We start from the raw sequence: 14,256 nt of genomic DNA, 5'->3' as shown, positions 1-14,256 counted from the left end.
CCATCGTCTCTCTTCTGGCTGTGGATGTTCGACTGCAGCAGCCCTGCAAAGGCACCGGCCTCGCTCTCTAATGTCCATTCTCCCCTTGCTTGCATGGCGCTTCATGGACCATGGAGTAGCCTCATGAAAACATCCCAGTTGTGGACACAGGCACCAGCACCAATTCCACAAGCTAAAGTCCCCTTTGCAATCCAGGGAACCAGCCTGGGTTGTCTGGAACGCAGGGTGTGGCCCATGGTGACTGCAGACACTGCCCCTGCTGCACAACGACTCCTGGGACCCTCTAGCCCATCAGCACTCGGCTCTCCCGCGTTCTGCTGAGCGGCTGAGATCTGGGGGAACAGAAACCCTTTGTTAGAGATGGAAAATCTCCTCCCAGGAACACTCTGTCGATGGCTGCCAGAGGCCATCCCTGTGAAACCCCAAATGTGCAGCCCCTCGGATTCCCACAGGGGAGATCTCAGCTCATTCACTTGTCACCCGTGGCCGCAGTCTCTGACAGGGGGAATGTAGAGGAGGTTTTTGCCAATGGTCCCTTCTACAGGGCACAGAATGGGAGGAGGTTTGGCCTTGTGATGTGAGGCCTGGGTCTGAGAATCAGGGCTCCTGGGATCTGGGGCTCTGGAATGGGGTGTGGTCTAGTGAGTGGAGCTGGATTTGTTGACAGTGAGTGAGAGGGGCTTGTGCTGAAGGACCCTGGGTCAATCCCCACCAATTAATGTGATGTCTACATGTGGCCACGATTTTACTTACCTCTCAATGTAGGTTATTTAGCCCATTCCTGGACACATGTGTTACATCTGCTGCTGGCCATCCCTGAGATGTAGGTCCTTCATCCACACAAGGACATGGCACATCAAGGTCAATCCAGCAGCTCTCATCTGGTCTTCACCTCCGCAATGGACGGTGAGCCCTAGCCTGATTAGAGAAAGACAGGGTGGTGTCCTTCAGGGGAATCTGCTGGTGCTCCTGTATCCCTGCTCCACCTCACACCTCGACACGCTAAGGGTTTTCCAAAGATACCACTAATCTCAGATAAACAAAGCATCTGAGATGAGGTCAGTGTGGGTGGATTTACTGAGCAGACTGGTTCTAACGGAAGAACAGATTTCTCCCCTGCTCTGGGGAGATTCCCATAGGAAAAGTCTCTGATGGTGGGGGTGGGGGCAATGCAAACCCTCAGCCCCTTGAATGGCAGGAAATCAGGACTCGGGGAGTTAAGGGGTGTCTCTGTCCTGCTGAAGGGAGCAGACCTGGAGAGCAGGAAGAGCACTAGTGGCATTGTAGGAAAGCCAGTGACTTCTACCTGTGAAGGTGGCTGAAGCTTCTGGCAGACATTAGAGTTCCGGATCCTTACATCTCCTTTGGGGATCTTTTTCATAGGAATAAAATAAGGACACCACACAGAGAATGACATTTGAATCCCAGGGAAAAGGGATGATCTCAGCCAGGCTACGTACCAGGAACCCAATTTTTGTCCCAAGAGCCACAATTACCCAGATGAGGTTTTCTTCCCCATTTGCTTTCAGGTTATTTACTCACAGTATTCATTTGTTTGCTTTGCCAGGTCTCCACTCTCTGCAGTTGTTCATTGGTTTTAGTAACAATCTTTCAGTTTTTGATTCTCTTTCCTCTTCTTACAATGTAGCATCTGCTTAGCACATTTTTTTTAAATAAAAATAAATTTAAACCAAAATCCTGATCTTACATTGAAGAGGAAGGTTTCTGAGAATTTGGCTGCAGAACTTTAGTGTCTGCATATTTCAGTCACTATTAATTATTCAGGTGCAGGTCTGATGCAATCTGCACACTCAAGAATGCCCATATGATGCACGGGGGGGGGGGCTTAGAATACCTGTTAAAAGAGAAGAAGAGAGTAGATTAAAAGGTGGGGAAATCAACCAATGCATCAGCACGTCTCTGCATCATTGAAGCACCAGGCATGGGAGCAAAACAGGCTAAAAATCCCCATGGTTCTTTCCCACTAGACAGACATCCAAAAAGAAAAAGGCTTTCAGACAATTATTTCCTTACACTCTGACGGGGTGAAATTCAGCCCTGTGCAGCCAGCCAGGGCAAGGTCTGTGCATCACAGCGGGGTTAAGTGGCACTTCACTGCCCAGGTGCTGGGAGACTTCGGTGGCACAGTTTTCCTCCTGGATTGGAACAGCCGGCTGGAATCCTGTGAGGTACAGAGCAGAGAGAGGTTAGGGCCACAACGTTCACCTCAGAGGCTGAGCTTCTACAGACTTTTGGGATGTTCCCATCTGAGGAGGAGGATTTTGGCCAGCCCCAGCTCAGAGCTTTCAGTCACTTCAACCAGTGATTCTCTGGCACAGTTGATCTAAAGCAGCTGAACTTTTCAGGCCTTGCCCCCATCTCCGACCCCCCTCCCACCTCGCATTGCCCTCTAACAGCCCTCTCCCTTCTCTCGATCCCTGCCAAGCCCAAATACAGAGCCTAGCCCACGCTCCTCCTCTCTTAGACCCTCTCCTCACACGACCCTCCCCTACCTTTGAGAGGCTGATCCCTGTGCCCTTTACCCAGCTCCTGGAGAAATCATGGCTCCTCAGGACAACCTGGGAGTGGGTGGTTCCAACCTCTGTGTGGGGTGCGTGGTTTTCCGTCTAAGCTTCACTGAGAGCCAGCACGTCTCGATTTCACAGGATGAGTGAAGTCTAGGAAGCGCTGCACTTCTTGAGGACTTCCAACTTCGCCCCATTTATGAATGGCTTCCACCTTATTTGCATCAATGGTAACATCTTCTGGGGAGAGGATGTACCCCCAAAACTCTGTGGAGAGTTGGCTGGAGGTTCCGCTTTTCCAATTCTGTGTTGAGACCATGCTGCTGAAACCTCTCCAGGTTCGGATGTGCTGCGTGTGCTGCTCTGGGTTCTCCAAAAAGAGACGTATGTCACCCCAATAGATGACACTGTCCCCAAATACATCACTGATGAAGTGTTTCAAGGTCAGGGGACCCTTAGTTAGCTCAACTAGCATATCAGACCGTTAAAATGTCCATCGTCTGTTTTGAAATCTGTCTTCAATTTGTCTCTTGCCCAAACGAGGGTTAGATTGGAAATCCTTGCAGATGAAGTTTGATGAAACCCTTTGCAGATTTCCTGTGAGCCAACAATTGTGGGATTCGCAGCAGAGGGTCTTCTTCCTCTTATTCACTCCCGGTGGAGCATAAGGCGTCAACCATTCTCCTCCATTCGTTTCGTTCTTGAGCGAGGCAGCAAATTTCATCCCACTTCATTCCCATGCCTTTCATTTCCTCTTCAATGGTCCTTCGCCACGTCCCCAATGGTCTACCTCTCCTCCTTCTTCCTTGTGGTGTCCATCGTAGGGCAATATGAGGGTGTCTATCAGCACCCATTCTCAACACATGCCCCAACCATCTCCATCTTCGTTGTTTGGCTTCATCCACTATGTTGTTAATGCCCGTTAATCGGCTCACTTCAACATTGGTGATACGCTGCGGCCAGTGTATGTTAAGAATTCGCCTAAGACACCTTCCTTCAAAACCCCGAAGCCGACTTTCTATCTTCTTGTTGGTCCTCCATGTTTCCACCGCATAAAGCAACACAGAGCGGACGTTCGACCTGTAGATCTCTACCTTGGTTTTCATTTGCAAGATGGCCGACCTCCAAATGTTCTGAAGTCTATAGAATGCAGTTGCTGCAAGACCAATTCTGGTAGATATCTCCTTCTGAATATTACCATCAGCTGATATGTAACTACCAAGATATTTAAAATCGTTCACCTCCTCCAATTCTACGTCACATACTACTGTCTTCATCGAGCTGGCTGTTTTTACTTTCATTGTTTTGCTCTTACCGGTGTGGATATTAAGTCCCACGCACCTTGCTGCTCTACCAACTCTATCAGTCTTCTCTTTAAGGTCCATCTGAGAGCTTGAAATCAGGGCGATGTCATCCGCAAAGTCACAATCTTCAATATGACCAGAGGGTCCCCATGCGATCCCTCTTGGCCTATCTTCGGTGGCTTTCCGCATCACCCAGTCTATAACCACAAGAAATAGGATGGGCGAAATAACACATCCTTGTCTAACTCCCGTTCTCACATGGAACCACTCGCTCCGCTGTCCTTCATGGCGAACACAACACTTATTATCGGCATACATATCTTTGAGGATGTTAATAACTTTCGGAGGGAATCCATATGTTTTTAGGATATTCCAGAGAGATGGATGGTGGACGCTATCAAATGCCTTCTCGAAATCAAGGTAGTTAATGAACAGTGGCGAGTTCCATTCAAGGGATTGTTCCATTATCATACGTAATACAAATATCTGATCAACGTATCCTCTCCCACTTCTAAATCCTGTTTGTTCTTCCCTCAGGATCTCTTCTACTGCTTGTCTTATTCTCTGTAACAGGACTCTGCAGAAAACCTTCCCGAGCACTGATAACAGGTTTATACCTCTCCAATTATCACACAAAGACAAATCACCCTTCTTTGGTAATTTCACAATGATACCTTTCTTCCATGCTTCAGGTATTTTCTCTTCTTCCCATGCCTTGTTGAATAGCTCCTCTAGAATCCCGGCACTCATATTCAGGTCGGCTTTTAGCATTTCTGCGGTTATTCTATCTTCGCCTGGTGCCCTATTTTCTTTTGTCTGTCTAATGGCCTCTTCTATCTCTCGCTCTGTGATAGGCCCTTGTTCTACCTCCATCTGAAAACTCGTTTCCTCTATTTCAACTACCTCTTCAGGATTTGGTCTATTTAGAGTCTCTCTAAAATGCTCTGCCCATTGATTAATTTGTTCTTTCTCTTCTATCAATATTCTCCCATCCTTTCCTCTAACTGCTGTTGACCTATTGCTGAACCCTCCTGTCAAAGTCCTCGTGATTCTATACACAGTTCTTGTGTCGCCCCGCACGGCTGCTGATTGTGCCTCTCTTGACAGACTGGTAATATAATCCCTTTTATCTTTTTGAACACTTCTCTTCACAGCCTTGTTTTTCTCCCTGTATTCTTCATTCGCAGCTTTCTGTTGTTCACCACTTCCAGTCAGCATACGTAATTTTGCTATCTTCCTCTCCTCAATGAGTATGTATGTATGATCTGAAATCCATACTTTACGCTCTCTTTTCTTATAGCCAAGCACTGTCTTGCTGGCCTCCGCATATACCTTCTCAACGTTATCACAAATAGTATGTATATTACCAGTTCGCAAATCATTTAGAAGTTGAAACTTTTTCGAGAGCTCCAGTATGAACTGTGCCTTTACCGACGGTTCTTTCAACTTCCTTGAGTTGAAAATTTGTTGCCCATAAACTTTCTTCGTCTTTCTCAGTTTTATCTGAAGCTTACTCAATACAAGGTGATGATCGCCACCTACATCTGCACTTCTTGATACTCTGGTGTCCAACAACGACCCTCTCCACTTTCGATTGATCGCAATGTGATCAATTTGGTTCCTGGTTTTCCCATCCGGTGATATCCACGTCAACTTGTGTATTGTCTTGTGCTGGAAAATTGTTCCACCTATCACCAGTCCATTCTCAAGACATAAATCTACAAATCGTTGACCATTATCATTTCTCTCTCCAACTCCTTCCCGCCCCATACATGCTTCATACCCGTCGTTATTGGAACCGACTTTAGCGTTGAAGTCGCCCATCAAAATCAGGATGTCGTGGCATGGGGTCTTAAGTATCTCTTCCTGACGTCTGATATAGAACAAGTCTTTTTCCTCTTCCTCGGCTTGTTCAGTAGGTGCATAACATTGGATGATGGTGGTCTTCGCATATCTGGAGAAGAATCTCGCTCTTATTATTCTGGAGGTAACAGGACTCCATCCTAACAAACTCTTTCTCGTCTGTTTGTCGACAAGGATGCCCACCCCTTCATGGTGATATCCATCTGTGCGTCCTGAATAAAAAATTGTCTCACCAGAGTCCAGTGTTAACATACCAGTGTCCGTCCACCTCATCTCACTGATCCCAAGGATGTTAATACCATATTTTCTCATTTCCTTTGTTACTAATGCTGTTCTCCCTGTTTCATACATTGTTCGAACATTCCATACCGCTATCTTTATTTGTTTTTTGGGTTTAACCAGAGACTCCATCGAAACAGGGACTTCCTTTCGGCTTTGATCCCTGTTTGTCATATTTGGCATCTCTGGCTGGCTACCTACGATTTTGTGAATTTCTGGAGATTTGATTGACGTTTCTGTGGCACTTTTTTTTTGTGGCAGCAGAGGGTAATGGTTTCAAATGATCACTTTGTTCAGGAGCTGATTGTCTAAAGAGATGTGTAGCAGAGTCCCAAATTTCTTCTTACCCAAAAGGGCCTGCTCTTAGGACCGGTTTTCATGACTGTACGCAGGGAGATCCACTAATTCTGGTCCCAACAATGCATAAATACAGGGAAAAGCAGCTTTCAACCAAGGTGGTAGGTCAATAGGGCAGTCATAGTCCCGGTCCAGAGGTAACGAGTCCACATTTCTTTCGAAGGTATCCATGTAATCTTGGTATTTATCAGGAACGCCACCATCAATCAAACCCTAACCCCTCCCCTTGACCCTCCCAAGCCCTACCCGTTGACCCCTTAGTCTCTCCCACCTGTCACCGGAAGTCCCGCCCCATGGGGGGGTTTAACTCCGGGGTCAAGGTGGCCACATGACTGGAAGCAAGGTGTATCATGTGACCCCTCTAAGAACTCCTCCCACCACTCTCTACCAATCAGGATGGGTTTCATCCCAGAAGGACCACCCTGGGAGGAGATTTGACCAGTCAGGGTGAGTTCCGAAGTGGGGTGACCCATCCAGAAGTGGGTCGTGTGACCCCTCTAAGAACTCCTCCGACCGCCATCTACCAATTAGGATGGGTTTGACCCGATAGGACTGCCCTAAGAGGAGATTTTGACCAATCAGGGAGAATTCCGGGGCAGGGTGAGCCGTCCGGAAGTGGGCCGTATGACCCCACTAAGAACTCCTCCCAAGGCCCTCTGCCAATCAGAGTGCAGCACCATTACCCCTTAAGTCCCAGCGCCGGACAGATGAAGCCATCTCTTACCAAGGACACATGGTTTAGAAATCGTGGGAAGGCTGCTGAGAGGAAACCTGGACTCCTTCACCATCCCCGTGAGAACTTCAGACTGTCTTCATCCCAAGGGTCTTTGACTATCCGCGGAGAAAGCGCTACATCAGCGACAGTGCCGAGGAGGAAGAGGGAGTGACCGAGGGGAGCCCTTCGGCCCAGCCATGGATAAACCGGAACCAGAACCCCAAACCCAACTGCTTGTGAGACACCCCAATGAGCATGGTGACCTCTCTTTGTCCACCCACTTAGAGGTGGAATGCGATTGAGGCTGGGGGGAGTCACCGGTGGACAAGGTGAATGGTAAAGACGTCACACAGGTAAATGAATGATTAAGAAGCAATCGCTTCTTAACGGGTAAGGAACCAGGAGTTGTGTAAATCTAAAAACAAACACTGTGGCGCTTACACTGTTTCTGTTCTGAAAATCTCTCAACAGCTCGACAATGCCTTTCTAGATGGCCTGGAAGCCCTGGACAGCGTTGCATCAAGCAGGGAAGATGAACTGGGCCCACCTCGGTTTTGCTCAATGCCGATACAAATTGTTGAAGAGGACTCTGAGGACGATGGCCATGAGGGGTTTCGGAGGAGGCTTGACATAGAACTAACTGAGCCAGTGCCACGTCGTGAGCGTAAAAAAATCACGCAGACTATTGTACGCGTTGCTGTTTATGCTGCCCTTAAGCACTGCCTGAGGGAAAAGCTTTGTGAAGATTGCGAGGGCCGTGTCATAGATGCGCCAGGCCAACAGCCCCACGACTGAGTGTCTTGGACTTCAGTGGATATAAACCACAAGCTCTGGGGCCTATGTGCTGAGCTGGGTTTGGAAAGCTGATTAAACACCGTGATTGCCAGAGGTTCTGCTGTGCAATGTCTGTGCCTAAGCCAAGAACATTTAGTGCAAGGGGGGACCTTGTTCAATGCTGTGCAGTTGAGTGGAGCACCTGCACTAAAGGTGTTTTAAAGAAAATAACCTGCTTACAGCTGGAGTGAAAAAATTGCAGGCACCTTCTGGTTCATTTTCTTTAAAACACAGTCAGGGTCTCCACTCACTCACTTGCACAGCATTTCTCCAGTTATGGCAATCATGTGAACAAGGACCCACAAATTGTGGGTTTTTTGCTATAAAACCTGTTGAGAAATCTCTATTCAGGGGTAAGCCAGTTTGCTGGTCCCCGCCCCCGGCATGCTCGTAATAAAGGGGCCTCGTGTGATTCTGATCCAAACACAACGTGGGGTCATTTATCCAAGACACGGCGTGATATTGGCCGTCTAGTCTGCATAAAAAGTTACAGATTCCTGCTTAAGGAAAAGACTATTTGTAAGGAATCTAAAAGGATTCAGCTAGAGAATGGTGAGGGGACAAACACGCAATAGAAAACTTGGTAGCTGTAAATTTTAAAATAAACCCTATTGAAAAGGGCTTTGTGACTATCTGTGTTTCTGTTCAAAGGCCTTTGGCCCTTAAATGAGCTAAAAGTGTTAATGAAGCATCTTGGCTTGGTTTCAAGGAGCTGTATGTCTTTTAAATAAAAAATCAGTTGTTTGTGAGAAGCTAGCGCTTGTGGGTTTTGAGTGTAAAAGTGACCCATTTACAGCAAAAAGCTGAAATGTATGTTGTGGGTGGGGGGAAAATCCTAAGAAATGTGCTTACAGTAAAACAAGCAGGCTGTTCAGACCTGTGTTTGAGTACAATACAGTTGACTTATCCTGTTGAACTGAGTGGGTTTAACCCCCACCCCCCCTCACTGAATAGCCAGGGTGACTGCGATTACTTACCCTTGTTGCCATAGGGTTAAATTTGATGGGGGTGGGTGGGGGTGGATGGTGAGTTCTGATTAATATGAAATGAAATAAAACCTCAGGAATTCACAGATGCTATTGGACAGTTTCAGTATAACTGCTGGAGTTGGCAGAACTCAATTAGACAGTTTCAATATGACCCCAGGAGTTGGTGGAACACTATTGGACAGATTAAATATGGCCCTGGAGTTGGTCGAATGCTCTGGGTCATTCTTTCTAGAAAACACCCCCACCCCAAACTTTAAGCATGAAAGAAACGTGTTTAAAAAAAAAACCAAGCCCCAAGACATTCATTGATATCTGCAAAGGGCCCCCCACTTGGAAATGGGGACTGTTCAATACTCTAAGGCGGCCCCACAGAAACATTTATTTTAACTTACAGAAAAAAGGAAAAAAGAAAAAAAAAAGCCCTGTTGTGCAGACAGCTTGGTTCCCCCACCCCAGATCACCACAGGGGGTGCTGCGGGAGGGGTGCCTAAAGTCCTTAAGGATCTATTAGTTCAGACTCGTGGGGATTAAATTAACCTGCTAGCTACTATGCTGAAGTCTGTTTGAACAATGGGCTAAGATGGTCTAAAAACCTCAGGTCTGTTGGAGACTGTCCTTTTCAACAGAAACTTTCTTGGAAGGCTGCTGGATGGCAGACAGAGGTAGGGCTGGCTGGCTTGAACTCTGAAACTATACATCTTCATTGCAGCGTGATCTGCTTAGCATGGACCCAGAAAGTTAAGCTGCAGTTCACCACCAGGCCAAGGTAAAAACCATTTTAACTATAGTTGTGCTTAATACGGTTTTAAAAATCTTTAAGTATTGCACAGTTTGTATAGGGATTTGGTGGTAATAGTAACTAACATTTTTGCTTGTTCTTTAACCCGAAGGCTCAAACACACATGGGGGAACGGGACAAGCATGTGCCTGCAACACTTGATCCCTTAGTGAAAGGGAACTTTTTTGCAACTGACTTTTAAATGCATGGGGTGGTGGGGGTTATTGAAAAGTATATGGAGGCAAACTTGGTTTAGTGTGTTTCTAAAGCTGCTAATTTGTGTGTGAGAGGGGTCTGGGCAAGGCATAGGTGTAGGGTTTTAAAAGTACTTGGTTTGTTTCAAACCAACAGGGTTTTTTCCTGTGCAAAATGTGGTTTAAAATGGATTTTAAAAGCAGTTTGGTTTTTATTCTGCAAAATGAGATGTATTTAAAAAAAATGTTTTTGAGGTTTTTGTTGTTTGTTTGTTTGTTTGTTTGTTTGTTGTTTTTTGGTTTATGTTTTAAGTGGTAGAAATAAACTCAAAACCGGTGTTTCTCGTACAGCCTGAACTGGATGATTTGTTTTAAAGCTGTGACTTTTTAAACAGAAAAACACCCTAACGAATATTTAGTTTTTAAGTTTACAAGACGGTTTCATGTGTTTTATAATAATGCTGTTTGCTCCACAGTACGGTGAAAACATGAGAGATCCTTAGAGCAGAGGGAAAACAAGCTCAGAAGAAAAGGGAACGAGACAGCTGAAAGGGAAAATTCACCAGCATCAGTGACTGATGGATGGAAGAAGCCCAGTAAATATATTTTGCTTATTGGTTGGGTTGTTCTGTGAGGTTTTGTATTTGAAGTGAATACATAGGTGTGGGTGAGAAAGATGGTAAAGTTCAGTTTTGTAAAATGGTTCCCCCCACCCCCCATAGGCATGGGCAACTTTTCTGACAACGCTTAGTCCGCGCTACAAGGACACCTCCTCCAGAACCGCCAAAGAACCAGGAATCTGCTTTGAGTCTTTTAACAATGCAAAACAGCACAAGAGTGCAGATGAAGCATCCGGGCAGACCAAACCTCATATCCGGCAAACCCAAGGGCAAAACAAGACTCTGGTAAACAACAACCACAACTCCAGTTCCTCAGCGGCCACTGCCACAGCAAACCCTGAGAAAACACCCACATTCACAAACCCGGAGCATGCGTTCGAGGGACTCTGAACGTGCGCAGAACCACACACATTCACAAACCCGGAGCATGCGCTCGAGGGACTCTGAACGTGCGCAGAACCACACACATTCACAAACCCGGAGCATGCGTTCTGGGGGTTGTGAATAAAACACCAAGGACTGACAAACCATTCTCCCAAAACCATAAGCTCGTCACCGCTCCCCTATATTCTAGTATTTGGGAACAGTTTGATGGTTCATTCAGAAAACTGATGGACGCTGTGTCCCCAGAGGGCGGTGGGGGGGGGAAAACGGCATTCTAAAGAGAGTTGGGAAAAATCTGACACTTCGCTCAGAACACTGGTGACCTCTGTATCCTCAGGGGGCCTAACGACCGACCACAACTCACTTACTGGATGCTGAAACGAGTCTGTTCTTCAAAGAACCGACTGAGCCGAATACTAAAAGGCTAAACCTTACAGCGCCGAGCTTCAAAGGTGCCTAATGTACGTGAAGCCGAGCGACGTGGAGAAAGTGAAAATCAGTCTGTTTCTACCAGAACAGGGACAGAATGTAACTGCAACCCCCCAGAAACACCAAAGAGCTCAGAGTCTGTTGCTCAGCAGGTGCTGGATAACGTGAAGAAGCGTTCTAAGAAAAATGCATTCGTACTGCTAAAGAAGCTGGGCCAGGCTACAAATCTCTCTTCATGGAACGATAAAGGGGCTTTTGTGTACAAAGGCTCTGTGGTTAATGGTTCTAACATGCTCGACTTAGTCCGGGCCGTGACCCAGACGTCCTCAGTTCCTAGCAGACATGGACCTTAAAGATGGGATGTGTTTATGAATGTCATGGCGGAACGGAACGTACCACCTTCCGTCATGGGCACTGCGGCCAGGAGAGCTCTATGGAACGTCTCATGACCTCGACCGTCACTTAATCCAGAGGTGAAAGTAAGCTGGTACGGGCCAGTACGGGGTACCAGCCAGAGCCAGTACGCCGTGCCGGACCGCACCGGCTTCCTTGGCGGGGATTTAAAGGGCTCAGAGCTCCGGCAGCTGGAGGGAGTCCAGAGCCCTTTAAATTCCCCTTGCAGCTCCAGCAGCTGGGTTGGGGCTGGGATTTAAAGGGCTCACAGCACGGGGGAAAGTAACTTCCAGGACTTACCGGTACTGCCGGAATCCTGAGGGGGCGTGGCCTCAACCGGAAGAGGTGGGGCCTCTCAAGATTTAAAGGTCCTGGGGCATCGGCTATGGCTGGGAGCCCCAGGGTCTTTAAATTAACCCTGGGGCTCAGGGGCAAATTAAAGGGCCCAGGGCTCAGGCCGCCGCGGAGCCCCGAGGCCTTTAGATTCCCCCCGCAGCTCCGGCAGCCGGATTCGGGTGTGGATTTGAAGGGCCTGGAGCTCCCATGGCTGCGGGGAGCACCGAGCCCTTTAAATCTGGCCCCAGCCCGGCTGCCAGAGCTGCGGGGGAAAATTAAAGGGCTCTGGGCTCCCTGCAGCCGCCAAAGCTCTGAGCCGTTCAAATCCCTGCTCAGGAAGCCGGTGCGGTCTGGCACGGCATATTGGCTCTTCCTGGTACGCCGTACTGGTCCGTAATGGCTTATCTTCATCTCTGCTTCAGAGAACCCACGGCTGCGGGGAGCCCAGAGCCCTTTAATTTCCCCCTGCAGATCTGGCAGTCGGGCTGGGGCCAGGATTTAAAGGGCTCGGAGATCCCGCGCCTGCGGGAATCCCAGAGACCTTTAAATACCCCCTGCAGCTCTGGAAGCCAGGCTGGGGCTGCGAATTAAAGGGCTCAGAGCTCCCGTGGCTACAGGGAGCCCAGAGCCTTTTAAATTCCCCCGCAGCTCAGGCAGCCGGGTTCGGGTGTGGATTTAAAGGGCCCGGAGCTCCCACGGCTGCAGGGAGCCAGAGGGTTGCCAGGCTGGGGCCGGGATTTGAAGGGCCCAGAGCTCCTGCCGCTGCAGGGAGCACCGAGCTTTTTAATTCCCAGCCCCAGCCCGGCTGCCGGAGCTGCGGTGGGAGGGGAGGAGGGATTTAAAGGGCTCTGGGCTCCCCACAGCCGCCGGAGCTCTGAGCCTGTTAAATCCCCGCGGAGGAAGCCGGTGCGGTCCGGCTCAGTGTACTGGCTCTTGCCGCTACGCTGTACTGGCCCTGTACCGGCTTACTTTCATCTCTGGCTCAGAACTCCTATGGCTGCGGGGAGCCCAGAGCCCTTTAAATTCCCCCTGCAGTTCCAGGAGCTGGGCTGGGGCCGGGAATTAAAGGGCTCAGAGCTCCGGCAGTTGCTGGGAACCCAGAGCCCATTAAATCCCCCCTGCCCCCACAGGTCCAGCAGCTGGGCTGGGGCCAGGATTTAATGGGCTCAGCGCTCCCCGTGGCTGCATAGATCCCAGAGCCCTTTAATTCCCCTCCATGCAGCTCCAGCAGCTGGCTTGGGGCTGGGATTTAAAGGGCTCACAGCACGGGGGAAAGTGACTTCCAGGACTTACCGGTACTGCTGGAATCCTGAGGGGGCGTGGCCTCAACCGGAAGAGATGGGGCCTCTCAAGATTTAAAGGTCCTGAGGCATCGGCTATGGCTGGGAGCCGCAGGGTCTTTAAATTAACCCTGGGCTCAGGGGCAAATTAAAGGCCCCAGGGCTCAGGCCGCCGCGGAGACCCGAGCCCTTTAGATTCCCCCCGCACCTCCGGCAGCCGGATTCGGGTGTGGATTTGAAGGGCCCGGAGCTCCCATGGCTGCGGGGAGCACCGAGCCCTTTAAATCTGGCCCCAGCCCGGCTGCCAGAGCTGTGGGGGAAAATTAAAGGGCTCTGGGCTCCCTGCAGCCGCCAAAGCTCTGAGCCGTTCAAATCCCTGCTCAGGAAGCCGGTGCGGTCCGGCACGGCATATTGGCTCTTCCTGGTACGCCGTACTGGACCGTAATGCCTTATTTTCATCTCTGCTTCAGAGATCCCACGGCTGCGGGGAGCCCAGAGCCTTTTAAATTCCCCCGCAGCTCAGGCAGCCGGGTTCAGGTGTGGATTTAAAGGGCCCGGAGCTCCCACGGCTGCAGGGAGCCAGAGGGTTGCCAGGCTGGGGCCGGGATTTGAAGGGCCGAGAGCTCCTGCCGCTGCAGGGAGCACCGAGCTTTTTAATTCCCAGCCCCAGACCGGCTGCCGGAGCTGCGGTGGGAGGGGAGGAGGGATTTAAAGGGCTCTGGGCTCCCTGCAGCCGCCGGAGCTCTGAGCCTGTTAAATCCCCGCGGAGGAAGCCGGTGCTGTCCGGCTCAGTGTACTGGCTCTTGCCGCTACGCTGTACTGGCCCGTACCGGCTTACTTTCATCTCTGGCTCAGAACTCCTATGGCTGCGGGGAGCCCAGAGCCCTTTAAATTCCCACCGCAGCTCCAGGAGCTGGGCTGGGGCCGGGAATTAAAGGGCTCAGAGCTCCGGCAGTTGCTGGGAACCCAGAGCCCA

At 49.4% G+C, this 14,256-nt stretch overlaps 1 long non-coding RNA gene across 2 annotated transcripts; it reads right to left on the bottom strand.

The window, feature by feature from the left end:
• Nucleotides 1-1,679: 1,679 nt before the first annotated feature.
• LOC123368643 lies at nucleotides 1,680-2,596 on the bottom strand. Of its 2 annotated transcripts, none has more exons than XR_006578848.1 (3): nucleotides 2,544-2,596; nucleotides 2,035-2,182; nucleotides 1,680-1,855 (listed from the first exon to the last, which is right to left on the bottom strand). It is a non-coding gene; the product is annotated as an uncharacterized LOC123368643 (long non-coding RNA). The 2 variants fall into 2 exon arrangements; XR_006578847.1 differs by having other exon boundaries at nucleotides 2,514-2,578.
• Between the last annotated feature and the right edge of the window lie 11,660 nt (nucleotides 2,597-14,256).

The sequence above is a fragment of the Mauremys mutica genome, chromosome 4 (assembly GCF_020497125.1).
Source record: "Mauremys mutica isolate MM-2020 ecotype Southern chromosome 4, ASM2049712v1, whole genome shotgun sequence".
Lineage (NCBI taxonomy): Eukaryota > Metazoa > Chordata > Testudines > Geoemydidae > Mauremys > Mauremys mutica.
This window is presented reverse-complemented; position numbering and strand designations above follow the sequence as displayed.